General features: G+C 40.9%; 1 long non-coding RNA gene across 1 annotated transcript in view; it reads left to right on the top strand.

Annotated features, from left to right (window-relative positions):
* The first annotated feature begins 3530 nt into the window (after positions 1-3530).
* The window catches only part of LOC123615974 (uncharacterized), a 121508-nt gene continuing 106641 nt past the window's right edge, over positions 3531-18397 (top strand). Inside the window, exon 1 of the long non-coding RNA XR_012508963.1 lies at positions 3531-6510. This is a non-coding gene — a long non-coding RNA (uncharacterized LOC123615974). The remainder of the gene's footprint in view (positions 6511-18397) is intronic.

Raw genomic sequence — 18397 nt, 5'->3', positions numbered from 1 at the left:
ACAGAATTATAGTACGCTTTCATTTTGTCAAAGATCATCTGGTTTATTAATAATCTCTCCTGTAGGAATATTTTAACTGGAGGACTTACTCTTCAGAGCCTTTGGATTACCTTTTTATCTTGGACTGTTGATTTTCTAAGCTTGCTGAACAACTTTCATCTAATAATCACTTTTCATAGATTTCCTTTTTCTTGGTTGTCATGTTCACGTTTTTCTTGGCTGCCAGGACCTGATTTTTCTTGGATTACTTTTTCTTTTTGCTCGAGTACCTTCTGCAGTATTTTTTTTTTCCAGAAAGAATGCATGACGGATAAAATTTTCTAAGCTCTTGCATGTCTAAAAATGTCTTTTGGACTTAAAAAATAATTTAGATAGGTATATAATTCTAGTTTCAATTTTCCATCAGAACTTTGAAAGCATTTTCCATTATCTTCCAGCAACCAATTTTGCTGGGGAGGAGATTGACACCAGTCAATTCTCATTTCTTTATAGATAATCTGTTTCTTCTTTCAAAAATGTTGAGACTCTTATCTTTGATATAGTGAAGTTTCAGGAAAGGTGCCTAGGTGTGGATCCCTTTTTTTTTTTTTTTCCCCTCCATGTATCCCACAACAGAAGCCTTAGCCCTTCGTAGGCAAGTTATTCAACTTCTTTAGAGAAAACTTCTTTGGTTTTAGCTTAATGAGAGTACACATCATCCCTGCATACAGATGTGGGAGTAAGGAATGGGGTGAAGATAGATTCTCATACTTTTTCTGTTAACATTAAACTCATACCCTTGATTTCTCCTTCACTTTCTCCTAGAATTCTTGCCAATTCCAAGCTTTGTGTCCATCTTCTATGTAATTTCTAAGCTGTAAATTCCTTAGCTTCTGGCTTATAACAATGAAATCTAACTTTTATTGAGCTGTGCTCCAGGAAGTATCCTAGGTGCTTCATATATCTTGACCAGTCCACACAACAACCCAATGAGATAGGTCCTATCATTTTCCACATTTCATAAGAAAACAGAGCTGCTCAAAACCATACAGCTTACCACTGACTGAGCTGACATTTAATCCAGACAGTCTTATGATCCCATCCTCCCACATCCTAGAGAAATAAATAGAAATTTTTAATTCCGTGGTGCTGGGATTGATTATGAATTTATTTCACTTGTATTTTTTAAAACAAATATTTGAGTGGAAGGTGAGGTGGGAAGGCGGAGAAGGAAAGGCGTGTGTTCTGTCTACAGCCTTTAACTGAAACATATCCATACCTCCTGAATGCCAAATGCACAAATGCTGCTGCTGGCCAAATCTGGGTGCAGGCAGTTGCCTCTGTTGTGAGTTTCCGCAGCACTACAATGGCAGACAGTGAATAGCAAAGGCTTACTGTTAGAGGTAAGACTAACTGGTCAGTCTTTCCCGTTGCTTTGATTTCCTTCCCCTGCCACAGCTGGAAGGACAGCTTGCTGACAGATCCTAGAGTTGCAGGTGAATTTCCCCAGTCCCTGCCATACTCATTTCTCTGACTGGGCTAGGCAAGGGCTGGTAGGTGGAAGGAGGCAGACCACCAAGGGAAAGTGGCACTAGGGCTGAAGGAAGGAGTGAGGAACGGAATTTGGGTGGGAAGCTAGACTTGGCTTCTGCTCCCTGCTAATTACCAAATATCTCTAATGTGTCATGTGTTGGTCTAGGTATTCCACGTATATCATTCTTTTTAATCTTTACAATGACTCTGTAGCAAAGGTATTATTATGCCCATTTTATAGAGTAGGACACTGAGGTTTAGAGAGGTTAAGAAATTTGCTCATAGGTAGTATGTTCACCTGACTCAAGCCCGAGTCAGTTCCACTCTGCCACACTGTGTCTTGGCTCCCTAGGGGAGTATTTGGAATGGAGCTAGTGTTTGTGCATGCTCCCACTTCCTGCTTCTCTCCTGATACACTCGTGTACACACACACACACAAATTAACAAGTTCAATCAATACTTACTGAGCAGTTATATACCGGGTATTTGATAAGGTCAAGTGATAGACATACTCCCTTCCGTGTGTCAAATCATGCCTGTCAAGCACACTGTGAAGTAACTCTCTAAGGGTGGAGGAATCTGTGCTCAGGCAGATCAGGCCTGGAAGGGCTGCCAGAGAGGCCTTTGCAGAACTGTTCTTGCTCCTCTGCCACGGAGCCTGCAGTTCTGACTCCAGACGTTGATTCCCTTGGGGTGAGATATTTTGCCAAGTCGAGAAGGAAATCCCCTTGTCAGGGGTCCCTATCACCTTAGTGTGAATTAAATGTATGGAATTAGTCTGAAATGATAGTGCAATGGATCACAAAATGGTCACAGACTCCTTAAATCCCTGTATGTATATCCCTTTACAGTGGAACTGTTGCGGAAAAACGTGTTACAGCTCGGTGTTACAGCTCAGTTGTGACAGCAACCTGGATCCGGGCAAGAGGCCAAGCAGCACTCTGAGAGTTGGAGAACTCAGGTTTATTAGGCCAGGAGGCCCAGAGAGTTAACACCCCAAGCTCTGGACCCTGTCTGTAGGTTTACACAGGCCTTTATAGGCTGCCAGTTTCACACTTTGCAACATCATATGCAAATAAAGTATAACAGAAGTTGACCAACCAGGAACAAGCTTTGTAGAAATGACCAATCAGGAGTGAGAGAAATAAACTAATCAGGAGTGAGCTCCATGCAAATGAAGTACTACAAATGGACCAATCAGAAGTTAGGGAAGTGGACCAATCAGAAGTGAGAGTAATAACCAATCAGGAGTGAAGGAAAAACCAATCAGAAGTGAGCTCAGGGAACCAATGAATTTTAGGGGTAAGTAATCCGTTTCAGAGGCAAAAAGTGAGATAGAGCCTCAGGGCCAGGGAACCGGATGGTGCCGGCAGGAGAGTAGTGGCCCTGCTTGGGGGTCCTGCTGGTCTTTTATAGGGCTTCCCACCTCAGAACTTTTGCCATGTCACCTGTTAAGGACTTGAATTTATTTCCCTATCCCTTGGACCTGGGCTTGGACAGTTATACTTCCTTGAGCCTATTAGAAAATGTGGTACAGATCCTTGAAAAGTGCTTCCAAAAGGGTTTTCCCTCTCCTGCTGCTGGGAATCTTTCTGTCACCATGTGGACAAAAGTCCTTGAGGATGAGACCACATGAAGAAAGGCCTTAAGCATCTCAGCTGCCCTGGCTGTATCCCCAGACAGGAAAGGAAGGCCATTTTAGATCAGTCAGCCCCAGAAAAGCTAGTCAGATCACTCACAGAATTGAGAGACATTATAAATGGTTGTTTTAAATCAAATTTTGTGGTGTTTTGTTATGGGGCAAAACCAAACAGATGATAGATAGATAGATAGAAACATGCATACTCACATAGTTAGTTAGTTGAGGTAGGTTGGGGAAGGGGGAGTGAAACAGAAAGGGAAAGGGACCCAGGGAAAAAGGCCTTGATTACATTTGTGCAACTTGAGGGCTCTGAACAGGAGGGTGGAGGCAGGGCAGCCCCTGGGAGAGTGAACTACAGAAGAGGAGGAAGGGAAGACACGAGAAACACAGTGGCTTGTCCTCAGGGTTGACCTTACAATTTCCAAGAAGAAACATTTAGAACATGTGCACTTCACCCAGATGTCAGGGTTTTGCTGTAATGTGAATAATCCAGAAGTAATCTGACACCCTTGTTGACTTTTTACTTAATAGTCCAGTGGAGATAAATAATTTCTCCATAGCTTCATTGAGTTGCATGCTGACCCAGAACTCAGAGTCTAAACACAGCCCTTATCTGAAACTGGGAGGCATCGGAAGGGGAAGCTGATTCCATTTGTCAAACTCCTGTCACCTGGTGTTAACATCCTGCTGTTAAACGCTGATTCGGGATCACACCCTGGGCTGGATGATCCGCGTTCTCCCTCTTCTGCCCTCGCATGTGATGCTTTCTGTCTGTTCCACAGCGTAAGGAACCCGCTCTGCAGTCTGGTTACTTGGGGAGATGGATGTCTGTTGTTTCGGAGAATTTAAGCTTTCCGAGGACAGGGACCTTATTTTACTCATTCATTCATCCCATTTATGTATTCATGCGGGGAATGTTTGTTGGGGAATGAGGTTTCATTTCTGCTTTCAAGGATCTTACTGCCTAAGTAGAAGACAAAAAAAAAGTATCAGTTTTTAAAGAATGATGTTAAGTCTCTGCAAAATGCTGTGTGAATATGAAGAATCTGCCTTAACTCCTCCGTTACCTGTGTCCTAACTTGTCTTCCTGTTTCTACGCCTGAGACCCTGAAGCCCAACATGCACTCAACAGCCAGAGCGATTTGTTGCAATATATTAAGAGTCCATCAGTCCTCTGCTTTAAATGTTCAGTTTAAACTTCTTACAGGCCTTACAAAGCCAGTGGGATCGGGTGGCCGCCTTGCCCTCCGCTGGCACCTCAGTTACACTGGCTCCTTTCAGTCTTGGGAACCAGGCTTGCTTTCTGGCTTAGCGCTTTGAACTGGTAGTTCCTGTCTCTGCATGACGGGCTCCTTCTCATTCAGAGCTCAGCTTAGATGGCTGGATTCATCACACCCGATGATGTCGCTCAGCATCACAGGTCCTACGTCACACCAGCCACGATGAGTTAGTGCCACCCTCCCTTCCCTTGCTTTCTTACTGCTTTCCTTCCTTCCCTCCCTCCTCCATTCTTTTTTCTTTCTGAGCTTTGTTTTTCTCTCTCTGCAGAAAGTTTCATCAGGACAGTAACCCTGTTCCCTCCCCCACCTCCCCGTATCTACCTCATAATAGGTTTCAATAAATGCTCTCAGTGTAGGAGCAGATGGAGAGGATTCTGAATCCTGCAGGCACTCACTGGGTGGAACAGAGAGGGAGATGGCTTTCAGACAAACAGCACTCCTTTCAAAGACACTGAACAAGGAACAAGTGCACTAGAAGTGTGTTGGCATGGCTGGAACGTGGGGTGTGAGTTGAGCTTGGAGACAGCAGGAAAATAAAAGATGAGAACTGCGTGTGTGTGTGTTTGTATAACATATACAATAAATGGTTTTTCAACCTAAGGCTTATTTTTTTCCTAGACACATAGGAATGCAGACTTCTGTCACTTTCTGGTGTTGCTGCCCTACAGGTAGAAAGGGAAGTGGCCTTGATGAAAGATACTGACAAATTTGGTCTGCTGTAATGACTCATTTCAGAGTTTTGACTTGACTTTTCTGTAGGGGTGTTTTTTTTTTTTTTACAGTTTAATGAATGAATTGGAAATACACTAACTGAACTTGGCCAAATGTGGGAAACATGTATATAATCATTTTGTGTCATTTATTTGACTCGTACAACAAATCACTGTAAGCAGCAACTTCGTTTTTATTTTCTATTTTTTGTTTGAGCTTTGTTTTGTTGATTATTTGTGAGGTTTAAAAACAATTTGGGGAGACGGTGAAGAGGCTTTCATTCACTTTGACAGCCTCCTCGTCTGTAAAAGGAGAATAATAATAATGTTTATCTCAAAGGCTAGTTGGAAGACTTAGATGACTTAAAACATACCAAGTGCTTTGAGCAGTCCTCGCCGGTAATAGTCGTTAGCCTTTATCTCGGTCATCGTCATTTGCTGCTCTTATGAAGAGAAACATGATGTAACTTGGAAGCAATTTTACACTGGGTTCAAAAATCCACTGTAAACGTGTGTACAAATTTTCTGCTGGAGAGACGCGCTCTGCCATTTTACATTGCCAAGGCATTGCTTGATGATGACGATCGATAGCATTTTTTTGCAAGTTTCAAAAACAGAGTGTAAAGGACCACTCATCTGAACTGTGTCAAGTCCGTTGTTTTCATGTTTAAGAACAATGCAAAGGCCAGAATATACCGGGAAGATACTGGGCAAAGGTGAAAAGCAAAAATCTCAACAGAAAAACATGTGCTCTCTGGGAGGAAGAGAATGTGCTTTCCCGGCAGCCGGGTCATGACATTGAGTCCATTTAGCGAGCCTACAAACTGCAGTGACCCGGTCTCTGTCTGTGGCTGCAGCACTTCTCACCAAGATTCTAGGCTCCTTGTGGCCTGTGGTTCTGCAGCTCAGCTGGTGCGGAGGGCAGGAAGGAAGGGTGGGTCTGCTTGAGACTTCCTGTCTTGCTGTGAGTCACTGATACCCAGCACTTCTCCTGCGCTTCTCTGCCTGCCATCCGGAGGGCAGGACCGCCGCTCTGCGTGGTGATAACGGCGCTGCCCGCGGTCCACACGCGTGGTCTGCGCGGCTCCGGGCGCGCTCCCTCCCGGCGCGAGCAAGGAACGGAAGGAAGGGCTCTCCCCACGTTACCCCGGGAGGAAGAGGATGATGGCACCTAGGAGAAAGCAAATCCTCCTGCATCCCTTCGGGGCCGTGGAAAGGAGGCTCATTTTGGAGACAGAAGGCAAAATTTCCATTTTTGACTCGGCTGGGAAAGATCCTAAGCCCATCTCACACCTGCCTGCCTTCCATTCCCTGCCTGCCTGCATTGCAAACAAATTGAAGTTGAACATGGGGTTTTGAGATTCCTGTAAGTAAATGCCCTGTAAATAAAAATTAAAGTAATTCTTGCTTGTGGAGTAAAATGTGAGTGGGATTAATCTTTGTAGAGAAAGTCTGTCAAGAGGGCATGATAACAGCTGTACTCCCTGACTTCTAAGCCTGCTGGGAGGATCAATAGTAATAATAATAGCAACAACTGAGCGCTTGTCTAACACTGGATATTATACTTTGTATACAGTATTACTAATCCTCACAACACCCGCCCCCAGCCCTCTGTTCTGCCAGCCGCCTTGAAATGGGATGATGTATGCAATAGTGCTTTGAAAATATTAGTCGTTAAATGTATTTTTATGTAAAAGTATAATTGTAATTAACATAAATAAAAATCCCAGGGGTAATATTTTCCTTAGGTTACAAAAAGCATGAGCTTTGGAGTTACAAACTCTAGGTTTAAACGCCATTTTGCCCCATTATATCTATCGCTAAGTCTCTCTGGGCCTCAGTTTCCTCCTCTGCAAAATGGGTGCAACAACAACTGCCTCTTAGGATTATAGCATTCACATGGACTATGTGTAAAAATTCCACATCTGTGTTTGACACAGTAGGTTCACTACAAATAGGACTTCCCTTTCTTTTCCATTTTTCCTAGAGGTAATAGAAATGAGACAAAGATCTTTAGAATCATTAAGTATTTGATAATTTTTCAGAGTGCCTCAGCAATATTGAGGAAGAGGAAGGACAGGCATAAGAGGAGTAAAGATGCAGAGTCTGCTGCCCATGAAGAAAATTAATTAGTCTGATTATTCTCATAAAGTGTATTTGAAAGTAACTTCGGATCAGAGACTTGAAAAAAAATAAAGCTGTGATGGAAGAGGAGTTATTAAAAATGCATTTTGTTTTCCTTAACATGTCTGATCATAACAACACAACTTGATACCAGGGCTTTGGTAGGGAAGTTGCAATGAATTCAGTTGTGATAGGAATGAATCTAAATTGCTTGTCATTAAGTAGCTGCCTTAGAAAACCAGAAGCCTGGCCTCCCATCAGAGTATTCATTAAAGGAGAGAGATTAATGGTCACTGCTGTGCAGTAGAGAGAGATTTTCAATGTTTTGTTCACACAATTAAATTTTTCTTTTATCCACAAAAGCTGGATCAGCTCTCAAAATGGTAATTATTAAACAAAATGTTCCTTTTCTCCATCTCTCTCTAACTTTACCCTTCAGAGCAGAAAATAACAGCACCTTTTTTTATATCAGTGCAGGTTACCTGCAGTACACTTCATGACATCCTCTACTTCTCATGGAAAATCGTATGAGTGTGGAGTTGGTTAGTGCATTTAAAAGACTGCTGATGCTCGAAAGATAAGTCCTGAGAACTATCTCAGCAAACACACTGGCACCACTCTGGTGTAAGCCTGAAGCATTATGGCTTTCTGTGCAGGCAAGGTTTTTAGAAACCTGAGCACCGTATTACTGTGTTAGGCCTAAAGACTTAAGCACATAAATTGCATTCTTTTCCACAATTTTGGAAGCTTAAAACACAGAGTTCTAATTATATCTCCACATCTAAAAAGAAAAAAGTATACTTTGCAAAGGAAAGACACAGAGACCAGAGTAAACTTTCTTAAATAATAACAAACTTTTAACTACAAGGCCTTCATTTCATTTCACAGTATCGCCTACCAAATTCTTACTCTACCTGTACCTACAACCTCAACTACTGAAATGGCTTCAGTTTGGGGTGGTAAATAGAAAACTCTCTGACAAATTGAGAACATAGCCCTGATAATTATCTCGTACGTTATGGTTTCAGGGGCTGAGAGAGTTGTGTTTTCCTATGGTAGTTGCTAGTTATTGAGTAAATATTTGACAAAGAGTTTAAAAGGCATTATCCAGAAATATGAGTCCACATCTTTAGAAAGGATAGACGGGGATAAAAGGAAATGAGAGGAATGTAGGGTAGCTTTTAGAAGCAGTTTATGAGATCTTTGTATGAACCACATTTAACTAATGGCGACAGTGTTGGCTGTAGCTTTTATTATTCATGGATATCCTCAGGACATAATATAAAAGTATTTTAATGCTACTAATATTGCTAAGCTTAACATGAGTTTCTCGATCATGAAAAGGGGATTTTCTGCTTGTTTAGTTCCTTATTCTTAGACTAAAACATAAGCTGTGCTTTTTTTTTTTTTTCCATATTTTTTGTTATTTGATATCCCTGATCCACACAGTGCAGGACCAACATCTAAGGAAGAGAAATTTGCTAGTGAGTCACATGGAAAAGAAATTTTAGTGTTTTTCAGGGCAAAGGAATTTAACAGTAATGATGTCAAATATGCAAACTCAACCTTGCCTCATCTGAGATTTTTTTTTTCCCCTCCCTTCCCCTTAATCTTTCACAAGTTATACAAACTAAACTTAGAGAGGTTTGTCATTTTCAAAATAATTATGTTTAACACAAGAAGCAACAAAGGTCAATTTTGAAAAGTGACACTTTTTTTTTCTCCTACTGGTTTTCATTATAAAGTTAGAAATACACCCTTTAAGTTCCCAATCTGCAGAAATTGATACTTTCATTGAAGAGGTTAAGATGGAAGTAAAGGCTAGGCCATAAAAGGCCTGGTGATACTTAGAGAATTGAAGTTCCCACTTAGGCCCTGAATTTGGAACCTCCCTTCTACCATTAACCTTTTGCTACTTCTGATGTTTAACCCCAGGGTCCCTCTCCCCTGTCACAGTGAGCCCTCACTCCACACGAGAACGTTCCAGCTTGGCTTTCTCACTGCACAGGTACAGTCTTGTCCACATCGGGGTCTCGAGCCTTCTAGAGCAGAGCCATGTTGGGGTGTAGTGGTTCTCAAACGTCAGTGTGCATCCGAACCACCTGGAGACCTTGTGAAAACACAGCTTGCTGGGCATCAGCCCTGGAGCTTCCAGTCCACTTGGTCTGGGGTGGTGCCTGAGAAGTCGCGTTTCTGACAAGTTCTCAGGTGATGCCGTTGCTGCCAGTCTGAAACCACCAGTGCAGTGCAAAAAGCCCAAGACCGAAAGCTAAGAGATCATGACCTACATCTAGTTTCATAACTTCCCTCCATAAAAACACTACTGTGTGACCTCTGTGCTTTGTTTTCTGGTTGGTAAAGCAAAAGGGCTGAGCTGGTAAGCCCCTGCTCAGAATTTCAGTGATTTTTCTGTCTATGTCACCTGAGAATTTATGACACAATCCAGTCTGTAAAAAAAAACAAATTGTTCCAACAGCTATCTCCCATTGTAAGCCTCGCCTCTGATGACAGAGCCTAGTCACACTGAAACTGGTGGGTCGAGGAGGGGTTAGAAAAACACCTCAGGTATTTCCGGGGTATGAATAAAATACTTCACAATCAAATTCTTAGATCAGAGCTTTCCAAACGATGCACGTGAATAGGTTACAGGGATGCTGAGATATTGTTTCCAATGGACTGGAGGCATCAGAGCCTCTGGTCAGTCCATCTTCAAAAGTGTTCTTTTACCCCAGCGTGCCATTCAAATGCTATAAATTTCTGTGTCCCATAATATGGCAGGGTTTGGGAAGCACTGTTAGGCTAAGTAAAATGACTTTGTTTCTTCATCAGTCCTGTAGAGCTGGCATTCTTCATATCAAATTTATTTAGAAATGAGGGCATCTCTGAAAAAGTCTGATTGTGGTATACTAATTTTTTTAAAACATCAGCTGAAATATTGCCACCATTTTTGGTGCATTTTACTCTGATAGAGGACTTTGATGGAGTGTGGAACAGATGATTTGATTTTCCTGAAGCCCCCTGGGCAAGAGCTCTCTAGCCTAACCGCATCTCTGGCTGCAGGCTGGGCTTTACCTGGTACATAAACAAGGAATTGAAGCGTGGTGGGTGGTAAGTTGTGGAGGCTCCTGTATGTGTGTGCACATGTGCAGAGGCTGTAACTTGAGGATGGAGAGAAGGAGAGAATGGTGCTGAGGTCCTTGGGTGGGACTTTCTTATTTCCTGAAAGCAAAGGCAATTTGACAACCTAGATCTGGGTCTTGACTGGAAAGCCCATAGAACTCTGGATAGAAGCTAGATATAGCCCACTGTAGCCTCAGAGACTAGAATGGTGCTTGGAACCAGATGGGTGCTCAAAACATGGCTTTGAATTGCCTAGTAAAGGCTTGCCAAGGAATCTCTCCTCTCTGGGAACCTATATTATTTACACTGCATATAGAAGGAGTTCTAAAAAAGGAAATGGTATGAAACAAAATGAAGCATTTTACTCTACAAACTTGAGCCAACATTATTCTAACCAGTTCTCCTGCCTCATTGACTTGTTACAACTTGTCTTCTAGGAGGTCTAATTCCTGACTGTTTTTAGAAAAACAATATTCTGTTCTCTTGATTACTAATTAGTCTTCTATGTTTGTCATCCTCCTTTTACACAGTAAATTCCCACAGCCTTTCTGCTTGCTAAAGCGTTGTCTAATTGATTGCTTACGAAATCGTTTAATCTGACCCATGAGCTCTGAGTGAGCTGTTTTCCATCTCCAATTGCCTCCTTCACCAAGAAAAACGATGCCAAAGCTCTGTAGCATTTTCTGTTGGAGCCAAATGGCTCACACAGCCATGAATAAAATTAATACATTAAAACCCTATCATTTTGATGGTAGTACCAAACTGATTTATATCTTCAGTCAGTAGGAAGTCACCTTTAGCAGAGAGAAAGCAGATGACAATGTTGTGATCAGTCCTCGCAAAAAAACAGACGAGGCCAGAGGTTACGTGAGGTTGCCCTAGCTCCAAACTGGGAAAAAATTCGTTTCCCTGGAGCTCAATTCTGTTTTGTACTTCTCCTTCAAACTTCATTTCTCAGTTGATTACTCATTACTGATAATTCTATGTTTGACCCTGGTTGGGCAAGATTTTGAAATGGCCAACCATGTATTATTTTCATTAAAATTTGCCGCAGGGTTAAAGGAGTCTGAAGATCACCATTTTTTTTTTTTGGACAGGAGAACCATCCAGATGTACATTCCAACAGATAGGGAATTCCTTTCCTTTATTATCCACACCTGCTTTACGTAATCCAGCCTCCTTCCAGCACCAAGACAACCATCTCCTCATAATGTGCTCATTTCTACTCTGCTGAAGACTGTCTTGCCTGGTTTTCATAAGAATATTCCTACTGCTATTCTCTTGAGTATTAAAAACAAGTGTAAGCCAAGAGACATACGATGCATATATTAGTAAAAACAAAAGCGAGTCTAATGACAAGAAACAGCTCCTTGCTAAGGGACACACCACCATTAACACCCTCCATCCCCACAGCTTCGCCTGTCATCTCCCAGACTCCATCTAGTTCTTATCTACCTTCCAACAGGATTTCCAGCTCCTAGCGGGCAGGAATCCTGTTATTCATCTTTTGCACCCTTCCTAGTATCTAACGGAGTACTGAGCATCACATGGCTATCCAATAAATGATTGCTGAGTCACGTGGAATCGAAGTAAAATTTCCCATATTCCTGGTGCTAATCAAGGAAGCAGTTGAACCTACCCTTGTTCTCCATGGTCAGTTTGAGAACTATTGTCAAAAGTAAGGATTATCAGATATATGAAGATTACTGGGAAGGAAAAGCCAAAGACCAATGCAAAATAGTGCAAAGAAGGGTTACAGGAAAGACAATTCCCCTTCAATCTCGTCTAGTCCTGTCTGCAGAAAGGAGATGTTTGGTAAATGTTTGGTAAAAGTTACAGCCCATGTGGTCAATTGTGATTGTCACATGAACCAGCAGCACAGACCAAAACAACTTTTTTGTTTTTAAGCCTGAGGTTCTAATAAAAAAAAATCTGTGTTTATTGTTTCTTGGAGTTTTTTGATTAGTAAGCTCATATATAAATAATGAAAAGTGCTTCTCCAAGTCCATGGCTAATTCCTAAATATCAGTTCAGGGCTCAGACACTAGTTTTTACTGCAGATTTTCTCTCCTGTTTAAGCCCTGTGAGTGCGATGTGCAGGAGGCAGAACAGAGGTATTCTGTTAACTTTAGTGCTGTCACATGGGCTTCCCTGAGGACTGTGTGCTGGGCTCCAAAGTCTACAACCATGGCCTCATATTTCTCTTTACCATGCCTTGGTTTTTAAAATCTACTTTTGAATCTCTCGTTTTTCAGAGTTGTATGATAAAATCTTTCACTTTATACTTCCCCCCCTCCCCAAGTCTAGTGGAGTAAGGAGCATCTTGTGGGTTTTCAAGAAGCAATTTTTGAATCATATTGAATTGAATTTAAAATTTAAACAAAATACTGTTCTTTGTTTCCAGTTTAAAAGTTGTACATGTTATCTATGGAATACTATATTTGCATAATGATTACAAATTAAATAGTATAAAATATTACAAAAATACTTAAAACAGCAGTTTAACCAAAACTAGGCATTGCATATGAACACAGACAGGCCTTGGCTATTTCCTGTAACATATCTGTCTTATAGCTTTTATTTTATTTTATTATTTTTTTTATATAAAGATTTATCTGTGAAAGCATTAACCACGTTTTTTGAAAAGCATTTGTCATTTTTTTTGCTATGTAAGAATGCTAAGGTAGAAACACGTGGGATCCATTTTTTCTGTTACTTTGGCTTTTGAAAAAGTAACCTCCATTTTTCAAATAAGTGTAATGAAATTACACGTTTTACGCATATTTTGGCCCCACAGATAACTTTACCTGTAGAATTGGTCTAGTAACCTACTAATGTCTTGGCACCACCTCACCTCGACTTTGTGGGATTCTCTGTAATAATGCATTTTCATCCTTTATTAGAGAGTTTTTTTTCCCATGGAAATATTGGTATTTTGAATAAACACAGGTGTGTGAAAGATCAACAGGAAATACGATTATACCCATATGATAAGTGCTTTTCTCTAAATCACAAAAACTGGATTATAAAATAAAGGTGATGGTTTTAGTTTTCTAAGTTCTCCCTCTTATAATTTCATTGGCCCTTGTTCAACAAAATGAAAATTGAAATTAGTCTTTGTTTTATTATATTAATAGATCTGACAATCCACTTGACGCCGTTGTCACGGGCAAAGCTAGAACATTTCGTGAGACTGTTGCTGTGACAAGAAGTTTGGGGTTGTTGAGCAAAACTGCGCGGGTTAAGGCCTGTTTTGCTGTGCTCACAGATCTGACCAGCTGCCATTTTTCATGTACAGCAGAACCTGAAGCAGTGGTTTCCAAAGCATGGTCTGTGAGGCATCTGAGAAGCTTGTGGTTATGCATATTCCCAGGCCCCACGTGGACCAACAGAATCAGGACCTCTGGGTGCAGGGCCTGGAGACCCAAGGGAAAACAAGTGTCCCAGGTGATCATTATGCCCTCCAAACTTGAAAGCCACTAACTGAAGGCTCACACTTAATGATCAAAAACTACACAACTCAATATGAAAACAAATGTATGTATACATATGCATGACAGAGACGAGGGCACTGTGCTGTACACCAGACATGGACACGTTGTAACTGATGGTACTTCAATTACAAAAACAAAAACACAAAAAAACCCTACAAAACTCATCTTTTGGTTAAAAAAAATTAATTTGGTAACACTTATCTTTTGGTTTTATATTTTAATCTGCCTCTCCACGCGGTGTGCTTTTGGTATTTCCTACTTATCTCCTCTCTCTTACTAGATCTCATAGAATTTTTTCTTTTTCTTTTTTTTGGGGGGGTGGGGAGGGGAGGGGGTAATAAGTTTTTTTATTTTTTATCTTTAATAGGGGTGCTGGGGATTGAACCCAGGACCTCCTGTAGGCTGGGCACACGCTCTACCCCTGAGCTATACCCTCCCCCCCAAATTTTAGAACTATGTGTGATTAGAATTCTTTGGTTACAAGTAACACAATCTAATTCAGAGTTAAGCTAAAACAAAATTTATTGCAATTTATAAAATAAAGTCAAAAATAAATCTGAAGACCCAGTGTTAAGAAAAGATAAGTACTTCCAGATATGTTGCAGAATAGGAAGGACCTACCATCTTCAGCTCCTGTGTTACTTTATTCAAATTTCAAATTACATTTAAAATGTATAGGCTTTGCCTGCCATGGTCATGTTTCCGTATCCTGGCCAGGGGGGAAAGAGAGTAACATAGGGACACCTTCTAGGACTGTATCCAGTGACTTGGCTGTGGGGTAGATTTCTAAAGCAAAATAGTAGTACTTTTACAAGAAGAGTGGAGGATTTCTGTGTAGTCCAAAAAAAAAAAAAAAAAAAATAGAAAGAAAAATAGATTCACCACCATGATGCAGAAAACTTTAGAATACTGAAGTCCTTATTTTATTCGTAAGTCAACAAATTCCTGAGAGTTAGTCAACAAATACTACACAACTAGTGCTCTGAATCGGGTGCTATGGCAGGTGTTAGGGAAATAAGAAGCTACTAGAGGTCAGGGGCAACAAATTAAGGCAAACAGTAGGTGGGCTAGTTTAGACAGAATATGTTTATAATAGGACTTGTCTAATCAGGACTAAGGGAAGAGCCTGTTTATGTAAATAAAAGTCTGAATCAGATGTCTTTTTATTTAAATAGACTATTGTTTCCCTTAACTAAGGACACCATGGTAAACATTGTTTGCCTGCTGGGTGTTCTGATGGGGCCCCTGGCCTTAAGGAATAGCTATGGGGACTTGCAATTTGTATAGTAGTTGAATTAAATAATTATTGAGTGAATAAAATGACCTAATGGCAAGTGTTTCTTGTTGATCAAGTTGATCTGAACAGACCCCATCATTCTGACCAACTTTTATTGAGCACCTAATATGTGCTGGTTACTGGGGATTAGAAGATTGTTCCTGCACTCAGAGAGTTCGTATTCATTTTCAGGGAGTGCCTTCTTCAGGGATAAAGGAAAAGCAAACTTTAGCCTGCTTTAGCTTATCTCAAGTTCCACGATTTGCCCTCTTAAACTTGTCTTTGCAACAGGTCATCCTACCAGGAATGCTCCAGTCCCTAGTCATCTACTAATAAGTACTTAATCTTCCTTTATGTTTGAGATCAAAAGACTCTCTGGGTAGAATTTTCTCATTTCCCCTAAAGTTTAAATCTGCTGCAGCATTTTATGTCAATGCTTCCGTCCCATCATTGCTTTCCTGCCTTGCTCCCCATTAGACCTTTACTTCTTCGTCTTCGAGAAGCCTGGAGCCTCCTTAGATAGTGTCTGCTGCATGGGCTCAACCACCATTTATAGTCTGAGAATGCTCAGAGCTTTGTTTCCAGCTCAGACATGTGTGCTGACTTCTGGATTTATCCAGCCTGATGCACACACAGAATTTCCAAATCTGATCTCATTGATCATTCCTTCACTTTTCTCCTTCTCTTGGAATTCTCAATCTGGGTGAAAGGTACTGCCTTCTTAGTTTTCTGAGACAAAAACCTGGAATCTCTGAGTCCTCCATCTCCTCCTCCCACAGGAATTCAGAATTCCTTCACCTTGATTTCTCCCTACTCCTCCCACTCTTCCACATCCCCCCTGCCACTACCTTAGCTCAGGCCAGCATGCTTTTTGTGAGAACTGCAGTAACTTCTAAATTAGCGTAGCGCCTTCTGTCCCAGCCTGCAAAGAGCTAGCAGAAACCAACCTTATGAAACAAAGCCTATTTCCCTTACCTGACTTCCCATACCTCTTTTTTAAAACATTTCAAAAGCTGTGATATTAAGGGCAGAGCTCATTTGCATAATATGAAAACCGCTTCTCTGTCCACCCCTGCCTATCTAGTTTCTAGGCCTGCCAATCGCAGCAAGTGGCGTTGGTGTTCCCAGCTCCCTCTCTGCCCCTCTCCCCCACATCCCAAGGTCTTACCATTTTAATGAGACTGACTTCCAGCTGCCTGAGGTCGGTCTTCTCTAGCTGTCTTCAACCAACAGGTACCAAATATGGACACGTAAATAAGTATTCCAACTTCCCTGTCCTCTGTTCAGATAACTCTGAGGCCTATGTCCTATGTCAACTCCCAGAATTCTCCATTTATCCACATTTACCACAGTGGTAACAGACTTGATAAAGTAACCTATGTGGATGCTTTTCCTTTCCCAGCGACCTCCCAGTGTTTCCAGATCCCCTCACTGATAGACTGAATCCTTATCTCTGCATCATATTTTGAAGCAGCCAAATAAGACACCCAACATGTATCCTTTGTTTCAGCCAAAAATGTTTTTTCATTTTTTTTTGACATGAAAAATGTTATGTTTTCTCATGTTTCCTCTGCTTGGAATGGTTCTGGCTCCCACCTCCCTTACCTAGCTAAACTTTTCTAATTTCTTAAAATTTTTGCCTAAGCACCGCCTCTTTTAAGGGAAGCTTTTCTTAACACTGAATTGTGGACTGGATTAAGTCGTATGAGCTGCTTATATATTCTGGAGATCAAGCCTTTGTCGGTTTCATTTGCAAAAATTTTCTCCCATTCCATAGGTTGTCTTTTTGTTTTATTTATGGTCTCCTTTGCTGTGCAGAAGCTTGTAAGTTTCATTAGGTCCCATTTGTTTATTCTTGCTTTTATTTTTATTGCTTGAGTAGACTGTTCTAGGAGAACATTTTTGAGATGTATGTCAGATAATGAATTGTGGACTGGAAACTCTACCTCACTGGACCCAAGCATACCTGTGCTGTGGCAGTCACCTTAATCTGATTTGTCTTTCTGCCTTGCCTTGTAGACTGTGATCTCCTTGAGGACAGGGATCAAGATATATTTAAATGTTTAGTCCAGTCCTAAAAATACAAGGGAAGACCTCATTGATTAAGCTCACTACATGTTTGGTTGAATGAATGTTTCTAATGAATACATTTATGAATGAATGAGTAGTTAAAAAACAAAACCAACAAGGGCAGATTTAATTCAAGGAAAGAAAATCTGTTGCTGAATGAAGATTTGTGCAATTAATTCCAAGTTTCAGAAGAAATAGTTTTGGTTTATTTGCACCATTGTTCTTCCCAGTAAATGTGGATAACCACAACAATAAAACTAAAACATCGTGAGCAATTGTTAAGTAATATTTTTAATGTGATCACACAGTGTCTGGGACATACCTGTTCTTCACATTGTATATATCATTATGCTAACACATTGTATTATATTACACCTATTATGTTAGAGTTTATTATTATTATGATTGTTCGATTTAACAGAGTTAATCATGCTCATGATGGATATTTTAAAGCAGTTTCTTTTCACAAGAGTCTCGGAAGTTCCCATCATACTTATCAAGGTGGGGCAGAATAATAAATTCAAATGATGTGTTGAGTTTTTGGAACTTTCTTCCTTTGCTCAATACGGAGGGTTAATACTTGCCAGTGGCAAGCTTCTGGCCTCACACTGTTTTGTAACTTAATGTAGCCAAAATAGTACTGTTTTGACCATAGGCTAGAATGGACTAAAACCAGTTTCAGAATTTTATTTTCCAAACACATTCAAAATTTGGGTTCACAATAAAGTAGTGAAAATCATTTTTTCAACAGATGTATTAAGCCCTTTTTGCATCTATTGCATGGTATTAACTTCTGGGGATACAGAATTAACTAAGTCAGGATTCTGATGACTGTCAGGTGGTAGCTTACCTTGAACTATGTGGGTCTGAACTGGGCGAGTCCACTTGTACACGGATATTTTTCAGTAAGTATACAGGCCCTCGGTATCCACGGGGTTCTGCATCCAAAGATTCAATCAGCCACAGATCGTGTAATAGTTACAACCTGGATCTGTCATTGAATGAATCCACAGTTGCGGAGTCTGCTGACACTGGGGGCGAATAAGAGACTTGAGCATGCGTGGATTTTGGTATCTGCAGTGGGTCCAGTTGCCCTCGAATCTGAGGTTTGACTCGGATTGCCCTCTCCAACTTTAGGATCAATGACCAAAAGGTACTAAGTCTTTTCA

The sequence above is a fragment of the Camelus bactrianus genome, chromosome 1 (genome assembly GCF_048773025.1).
Source record: "Camelus bactrianus isolate YW-2024 breed Bactrian camel chromosome 1, ASM4877302v1, whole genome shotgun sequence".
Lineage (NCBI taxonomy): Eukaryota > Metazoa > Chordata > Mammalia > Artiodactyla > Camelidae > Camelus > Camelus bactrianus.
This window is presented reverse-complemented; position numbering and strand designations above follow the sequence as displayed.